Consider the following 8608-nt stretch of genomic DNA (forward strand, 5'->3'; position numbering starts at 1 on the left):
TTTTTAAATCTTATATACTTTGATTTTCTAGCTCCAGGTTCCTAAACATAGCCTAAAATATTAAATATTTTTAAATGAGTAAAAGATGTTACTTATGAGTAAAAGTTTCATTATCTTCACAAGTATCTTTGTATTTTTAGAAGACTGTCAACATTTTGCATTTCTGAGGGAAATAATTCATATCATTTTTATAGCCCTGAATATATTTTGAAAGCAAGTCTCCTAAAGGGAATAGACACAAAGCAAGGAAATCATAGACATATCTAAGAATACCTTATGTGCTTTATTTTACTAAATCTCTCATTTCAAATATTAGAAAATTAAACCCTTGGCCTTTTTGATTCTCTTTTTGACTCGGATAATGCCTTTACCTCTGTTAATTGCCAAGTAACCTGGGAAACCTCTTGAAATTCTCTAGTTTGTTTCTCTAATTAACAAATAAAATTAAATGCTTGCTGCCCACTACATAAAACATTTTGAAAATTAATGAGTTAATGTTTGCCAAAGTTTTATTCACATTCTCTGAACAACTGAGAATAGTTGTGATATATATTATGGAAATGTCTCCCATTATAAGTAAATGAAAAATACTGAAAAAGAAAGAAAAGGTTTCACCAAAGTAAGCCAAAAGTCAAATCACCAAACACCTGAAACAATAGTTTCCTCAATTAGCTCTTTTCTGTATTCATAACTACCACTTAAGAGGTTACACAGCAGTGATGTGATCAGCATTTATCCCTGCAGAGATGACAACTTAGTCGTTGCTGCCTTGGTGATACATAACTGCTTCATGCTTTATAGGGAAACATTTCTACTTCTGGTGTAGAAAATATATTTTCTTTGCCAAGCTATTTCAACATTTTCTTGAAAATAAAAATACATTAGGCACAATCTAAATGACTGCACTGACAAGAAAATCTCCCTAATAAGCTTTTAAATTTCCTGGTTTTGGCATTATTTAAAGCTTTAAGGACAGAAAATATTATTTTCTCATAAATGTACTCATATAGAGCATTTAGTAAGTATTAATATGACTTATTAGGTAGAAGCAACCTTTTGTAGAAAATAGAGATGATACTTATTTATATATCTTGTTTATATAATACCAAGAACTGAGTTTTTTCTTTATTTTTGATATTATCATTTCAGAATATCCTACTTTATATATTTTCTATTTTAGATGACTTTACCACTTATTTTTTATCACAAATATATTCTTTGTCTTTTTAAAGTATATATTTTATATTTCTGTATATGGATACAACTATATATTTCAAAATATAATGCAAAAGGGACAGCATTACATTTACATATCCCACATTTAAGCTTTAAAAAAAATTTGGTTGCCTCCTCAAGTTCAGGAAAGACATTATCATGAAAATTTATTGTAATTCAACATTCTATTTCCACAAACAGATGGCATCGCCTTCATTTATTAGTGGTTTAACTATGGCTAGGGAAATTTATTAGCTGGTGGCTAGTCTTCTAATCATGAACGCTTGTATTTGTTAGTTGGTCTTGAGTTACTATGATGTATCCCTTAAGTAATAATTGACATTTTCATCTACCAGTGTTTCTATATTAGTAGATCAAAACATCATTCCCCAAGCTCCTGGCTTAACAATATCTCTCCAAATAATAATTCTGTAGTAAATATGCACCCAGTCTCAAGAGGACAAAATAAGAAGGGGGTAGAGGTGGGGGAAATCCATATTTAAAATGAGAATTCTTAAATATTCTATAGAATTATGTCAATAGGAAAATAGATTACCAACATGGATGCTACCATTCTCCAAATTTATTTCTAGCAAAATAGGAGAAAGATGCTGAAGGGCAAGTGGGTGGGGAGAGGGTCATAGGGGCACTGTAGGTTATGAGTCCCCCCATATAGTTTTTTCCCTTAGGGTAAAAAATGTTTTGGCTCTGATGTATGTGAATGTATGTGGACTTTTCTTCCCCAAGGATCTTAGGGCAGTGACTGTGGAAATAAAAGAAAGGATATTATTTACACTCACAGATCAATGAAATCTTTTAACATTTCAACTGGCTGATTAGGTGAAGAACAAAGAAAGAATCTTATTTAACAGTTCAATAGGATTACATGACCTATTTTAAAGAATGCTATAGGTACCGTGAAGAGTTTAACATTTACTCCCATATATCATAATCCATTGGATAGGTCAATAGGTAATTATTTGAATATTTATATGCTTCTTTATATTTCTTAGCAAACTGTCAAGTCATTTACATTAAGAACTGAGAGAAACTACATTTTTAAAATAACTTAAAATGAAAAATAGGAACTGAATACACAGTAGAATTTAATATGAGTTGATACAGAAAAATTTTAATTTCCTCAGGAATAAGACATTTTCAGACAGAAAAAAATCTATAACAGCTCCTATTGTGGTGATAATTAGAAAATGAGGGGATGCTAATCAATTGGGAAAGGATTATACAAGTTACAGTATGTGACTGTGATAGAATACTGTTGTTCAATAAGAAATTATTACTTGATTGGTTTCAAAAAAACCTGGGAAGACTTATATGAACTCATATATAGTGAAATGAGCAGAACCAAGAGAAGATTGTACACAGTAACAGCAATATTACAAAGATGATCAACTGTGAAAGTAGTTATTTTGATCAATACAATGAAACTAAAAAATTTCAATTGATAAAAATCATAATGAAAAATGTTCTATCTCCACAGAGACATATGTATCTGATGAAGTCTGAATGCAAATTAAAGCATACTTTTCACTCTCTTTGTTTCTTTCTTTTTTTCCTGAATCATTTTTTTCTAAATTGGTTAATATGTAAATGTTTTGCCTGCTTTCTTTCACATGTATAATTCAAATCATATTGCTTACTTTCTCAATGGGAAGGGAAGGGACAGGATGGAAGGAATTTATTGCGCCCAATTTTTTTTTAAACTATGAATGTTAAATTTTAAACATTTAAATAAAAAGTAACCCCTTCCTAAAACCAATATCTTCTCAAAAGTTCTGCTGTGTCATTCACTCAGAATGTCTAAGGAAAATATTTATTTCCTCATTTGTGGATCCTCAGGATCTTCAGAGCAAAGAGCAGGGTTCTTCCAACAAAGTAGTTCCTTCAGGCTTCAGTTTATCTTTTTTTAATATTTTTTTCAGCTTGTCTTTTGATTGTCCTTCCTAATTTAGAATTTGGTGAATTCTCTGACATCCTTGTTCCAGCATATGCTGAGCATTCCATATTAGTTCCAAATTTTAATGTCTGAAGAATAAATATAAAACCTACAATTATAATTTACTTAATATCTTCTATATAATTCTGGATTATTGAGTTTCACTAATTTGGAAAAGGAACTGAAACAATAATACAAACTCTGTTTTTCCATCAGTTGAATTATGGTTTCAGCCTTTTCTTATGTAGATATGTAGAAGGCATAAGACAGACCTGTGATAAATGCCTATGAAGAGTCAATGCAATCAGAATTAGACATTTATAAATGAATTATGGATATTAAAATTTTGATTATTGATATTTACATTTTTAACATTTCATCCTTCAGGAGCACTTTAGAACAGAAGTTTAGAGGGGAGGAAAAATCCTGCCATACATTTCTGAGAACCAGCACATCTATTGTACAGGTAGAAGATCTATTTCTTTCACCTCTCTGGAATTAGTCTTTTAAAATCTTGATAGATTTTCTTGCCTATTAATAGAGGTTGAATTGAATCAAAAGATGACTTAAGAAAACATGTTTCCCTGTTCAGTGGGAAAAATCAAATAACTCAAAGATTTCAAAGTCCATCTAATACAACCAGAATCTGAACAAGCAGTTCTTCAGTAAATTGGACATGTAGTGAATCTAGCTATTCAAGGTTCATATTGACTCAATCTAGAAGAACCAATAAATACACACATAAACTCACACCACCCTCCCAAGCCCCTTAAATGAAAATAAAAGTAACATATATACTATATTTAAATTATGTCAAATGACATATAGTATTTAATGTGTTTATTTTGAAGAAAATACAGTTTTTTCATAACAAATATCCATGCATCTTCAAAATCAAAAATTTGTCTCTTGGCATTTCACTAATATTGGAGTTATAAAACTTTTATGAAGCAAAAAAAAAGTCTCTCCATGTAGTGAGGGGGAAAAAGTGGAATTCAATATTAATTGGGGACAGTGTCCTAAATTTGAACCCATTGTTTATATCCAAAGTGACAGAACTATTTTCTGTTAACATCTAAAAGTTTCCAATTAGAGAAATAGCAAAATTTCATTTAAGTTCTGGTTCTGGAAAAGCAAAATATCAAACCTTTTTTTTTTACTAAAAGGAAAATTTTAATGTGGCTATTTATGATTTAAATAGAAAAAAATTCCCTTTTAATGTTTTGCCTAGCTTTTATTTTTTCTCCCTTTCCATGGTTCTTAGAATCCTAAAGCTGCCAGAAACTTAGTGGTCCAATATCCTACTTTATGAAAGATATTTTTCTAGAGTATTTCTGGAATGTGGCCATCATAACCCAATTTGAACATTTTCAATGTTAAGGAGCTCATTATATATTTTTTTAGGTTTTTTATTTTATTTTATTTGCAGGGCAATGGAGTTAAGTGGCTTGCCCAAGACCACACAGCTAGGTAATTATTAAGTGTCTAAAGTCAGATTTGAACTCAGGTACTCCTGACTCCAGGCCACTGCTCCATCCACTGTGCCACCTAGCTTCCTTGAGCTCATCACATTAAAAACAAATTTCTATTCCCCCTTTCTCACCGATCTTATTCTTAAGTCCTAATTTAAAAATAAAAAATCTTTTCTATAATTTATTTCTAATATTGTAAATTATGAGAAGAAAAAACTGATTGAACCTAATTTCCCTTCCACATGTCATTAAATATTTGAAGATAGGTATCATCCCCAAATACCCATATTTTCTATTAAAAGTTAAAAGTCTTCTTTCAGGTTTTTCTACTGATGCTTAGTTGTCTTGACTTTCAGGTGCTTTTCAATAATGGTGGTTACTAGATTCATTTTAATTCATTAATGAACTTCAAAAAAAATCACTCCAAAATAAACCTAAATACTTCAAATTTGGGTTGACCAGGCTAGATTATAGGGGGACATATATGCTATATTTTTACATATGAAATACATGTCTTCTGGGGTTATTTTTCCAAGTTTCAGTCTAACTAGAGGTCAGGAATCCAGTTTATAGTTTTGTTTCTTCCCTCAACATTTTTGGCATGATCCTTAGAGTTTGGGAGAATCCTACTAGTCCTATGTCTCAAAAGTCCTTATTTATTGTGTTCCCCCAGTATTATTTGTTCACTACTGGTCTTTTTTTTTAGGTTCTTGCAAGGTAATGGGGTTAAGTGGCTTGCCCAAGGCCACACAGCTAGGTAATTAGTAAGTGTCTGAGGTCAAATTTGAACTCAGACCCTCCTGACTCCACTGCGCCACCTAGGTGCCCCAGTACTGGTCTCTTGATAACAATTAACCAATCAATATCAATTATCTTTCAATAAATAATATTTATAGGAGCAACTAGGGAACACAGTGGAGAGAGCACTATTCTTTTGTGGAAAGGTTGGCTTTTTTGGTATCTTGATTAGCATTTATTATTTATGTTTTATTAAAGGAAATTATACCAAAAGGAATAGTTTGTTCCCTAAGTCTGCATTATTCACCTTGATAAGGATTTGTATGACCTTGGTTATTTGTCACATTTTTTTTCACCTGGGTAGATTTAAATTTTGGCATTTTAAGAATAGACAACCGGTTGTTTATAATATTTCAGAAGTATGCATGGTTTATAATCACTTAATATCCTTGCTAGAATTATTATTTATAAAGGTTAATGTGGCTTCTAATGATTAATCAAACCAATGAACTTAACTAGTTTTCTGTCTCTGAAGTCAAATTAATCCATATGAGTTATAACATCTCATCAACTGTCTTCTCTCTTATGAAATGGGGATAAAACAACATTTCTAATCTGCTTATTAAAAAAAATAGAGAGGCGTTCTATTCTTCAGACCTTTATGCAATATATGTCAAAGAATCTCCTGATTTATGTCAAACCAGTTGACCACCACCCTATTCTGTTGATTCATAGGGCATAAATGATACTCTCAATTAACATACACCTATTATTTCCTTACTATGTGCAAGACTGCAATAAGTTCTGAGGATGCATAAGATGTAAAATCATCATTTCCTCAAGTAAATTGTACTTTCACTGAAATATATATTCAAATAATTTTGTATACATGATATATAAAGTAGAAAGCAGATTATGAAATCTTGGTCAAGAAACTGAAGGATTTAGCAGTGTGGGTTGTATATCAGCAGTTTTGTCCTTTGAAGCAAAAGAAAAAAACCTAAAAAGGAAAGTGGAAAATCCTACAAAATGAATTTTTATTTTGAATCTGATTCTCTCTAGGAAGGAAAAAAGATGAGATCGTAGTGGTGATAGAGATGCAAAACTTATGATAAATGATTGTGCCATCATCAAATTTGTGATGAAGTAAAGTGAGACAGCATTATCGGCATCCTACATTTAGGGAGAGCAAATTTAACTGTTCAGAGAAAGAGTAAGTCTGATCCCCTTGCCTAAAATTTAATGGTAAATAAGTTCAGAGGGGAATGGAAGTTCTCAAGAAGCAAATTCTGAAATCTAAGAAAAATAAGTCAAAAGCAGAATGGGTTGCTCAGTGGGTTTACTCTCACTAGAAGTCTTCAAGTAAAGGATATATTGATGACTAGCTAGTTATCATATAGAGGATTTTCTTATTCAGGTATTGTTTGGACTAAATAATTTCTGATTTCATCCCTTTTAAACTCAGAGTTTATGTAATTCTGTCAATTTTTATTTATTTTCCAGGATAATCTCTGAATAGCAATAAATGTGCATTTAATCAATAAGTCAACCATAAAAAATATTTACATGTAATAACATTTTACATATATATGTATACACATATCAGTGTACATATATGTATATATGCCACCACAGGCATATCAGGATTATTGATTTCCTCAATATAAAGAAATCCCAGGGAAATTCATTTTACCACTGAAAGTCAGTACCCTCTCATCAATTTACTAGCTTAGAGAGTTGCTCAGATATATGTTACCAGGGTTCACATAGCCAATGTGTGTCAGAGGTAGGATTTAAACTCTGGTCTTGATTAATATAAAGATAATGTTATCTCCTATGCCATGTGGCTTCTCAAAAGTTAACAGTACAGTGGTATGCTAGTAAATCTTTAAGACCTGGCTCTCTGAAAAAAAAATAAGAGATTTTTAAGTAGAATCTACACTATTATAAGATCACAAGTCATTTCCCAATTGATAAATGGTCAAAGGATATGAATAGACAGTTTCCAAATGAAGAAATTAAAGCTATACATATATATATATATATATATATATATATATATATATATATATATATATATATATAATCAAATGAAAAAATGCTCCAAACCATTATATATTAGAGAAATGTGAATTAAAACAACAATGAGGTATCTCACATCTGTTAGATTAGCCCAGATGAGAAAAAGGAAAGATGATCAATGTTGGAGAGGCTTGGGAAGTATTTAGACATTGATGCATTGCAGGTGGAGTTGTGAACGGATCCAACCTTATCTGAAAGAGCAATGTGGAGTTATGCCTAAAGAGCAAATAAAACTGTTCATATCTTTTGATCCAGCAATTCCAGTTCTAGAACTATATCCAGACAAGACTGTAAAAAATGGAAAAAGTCCTACATTTTCCAAAATGTTCATAGCAGCTCTTTTTGTAGTGGCAAAGAATTGGAAATTGAGGGGATGCCCATCAATTGGGGAATGGCTAAACAAGTTATGGTATATGAATATTATGGAATATTATTGTTCTATAAGAAACCATATATAGTTATACTCTAGAGAAGCATGGAATGACTAAAGAGATCTGATGCTGAGTGAAAGGAATAGAACCAAATGAACAATGTACACATCAACAGCATTATAAGATGAACATCCTTGATGGAAGCAACTCCTCTTGATAACCCAGAGAGCTAGGACAACTGTATTTGCCTGGTTATAGAGTATATCTAGTAAACAGAGTATATAAAGATAAACAAAACAAAACAAAACACAAAGAGAACAAAACTAACCCTTCCAAATCTGATGAACACTTTATAAAAATTATCTCTTATGCATCTCCCTCAATCCTAAATCCTTAGACCAAAAATTATTAATTTGTAAATATGTTTAACAAAATATGTATGTAAAATGCTAACCTGACTGTTCCTTGCTGAGGGGAGAGAGGTGGGATGGGAGGGTGGAGGGAAATTGTGTAACTTGGAAATATGCATGTACAAATGGATGAAAATAGATAAATGAATGAATTAAAAAAAATAAATCCCCTCAGTTTACAAATGAGGGGGGAAATAAGAATCTACACTATGTACATTTTCTTAAGCTCCAAAAAATACACCAATCCCTTATCAGCATATGCTGATTTATGAGGTATATGTTTAACAATGACTCTTCATATTTGCTTTTGTACATAGATATATAAATCAATTAACTCTTTAGAGAAAAGGTCATGAATACAAAATG

This window comes from Macrotis lagotis, chromosome 1 (assembly GCF_037893015.1).
Source record: "Macrotis lagotis isolate mMagLag1 chromosome 1, bilby.v1.9.chrom.fasta, whole genome shotgun sequence".
Taxonomy (NCBI): domain Eukaryota; kingdom Metazoa; phylum Chordata; class Mammalia; order Peramelemorphia; family Peramelidae; genus Macrotis; species Macrotis lagotis.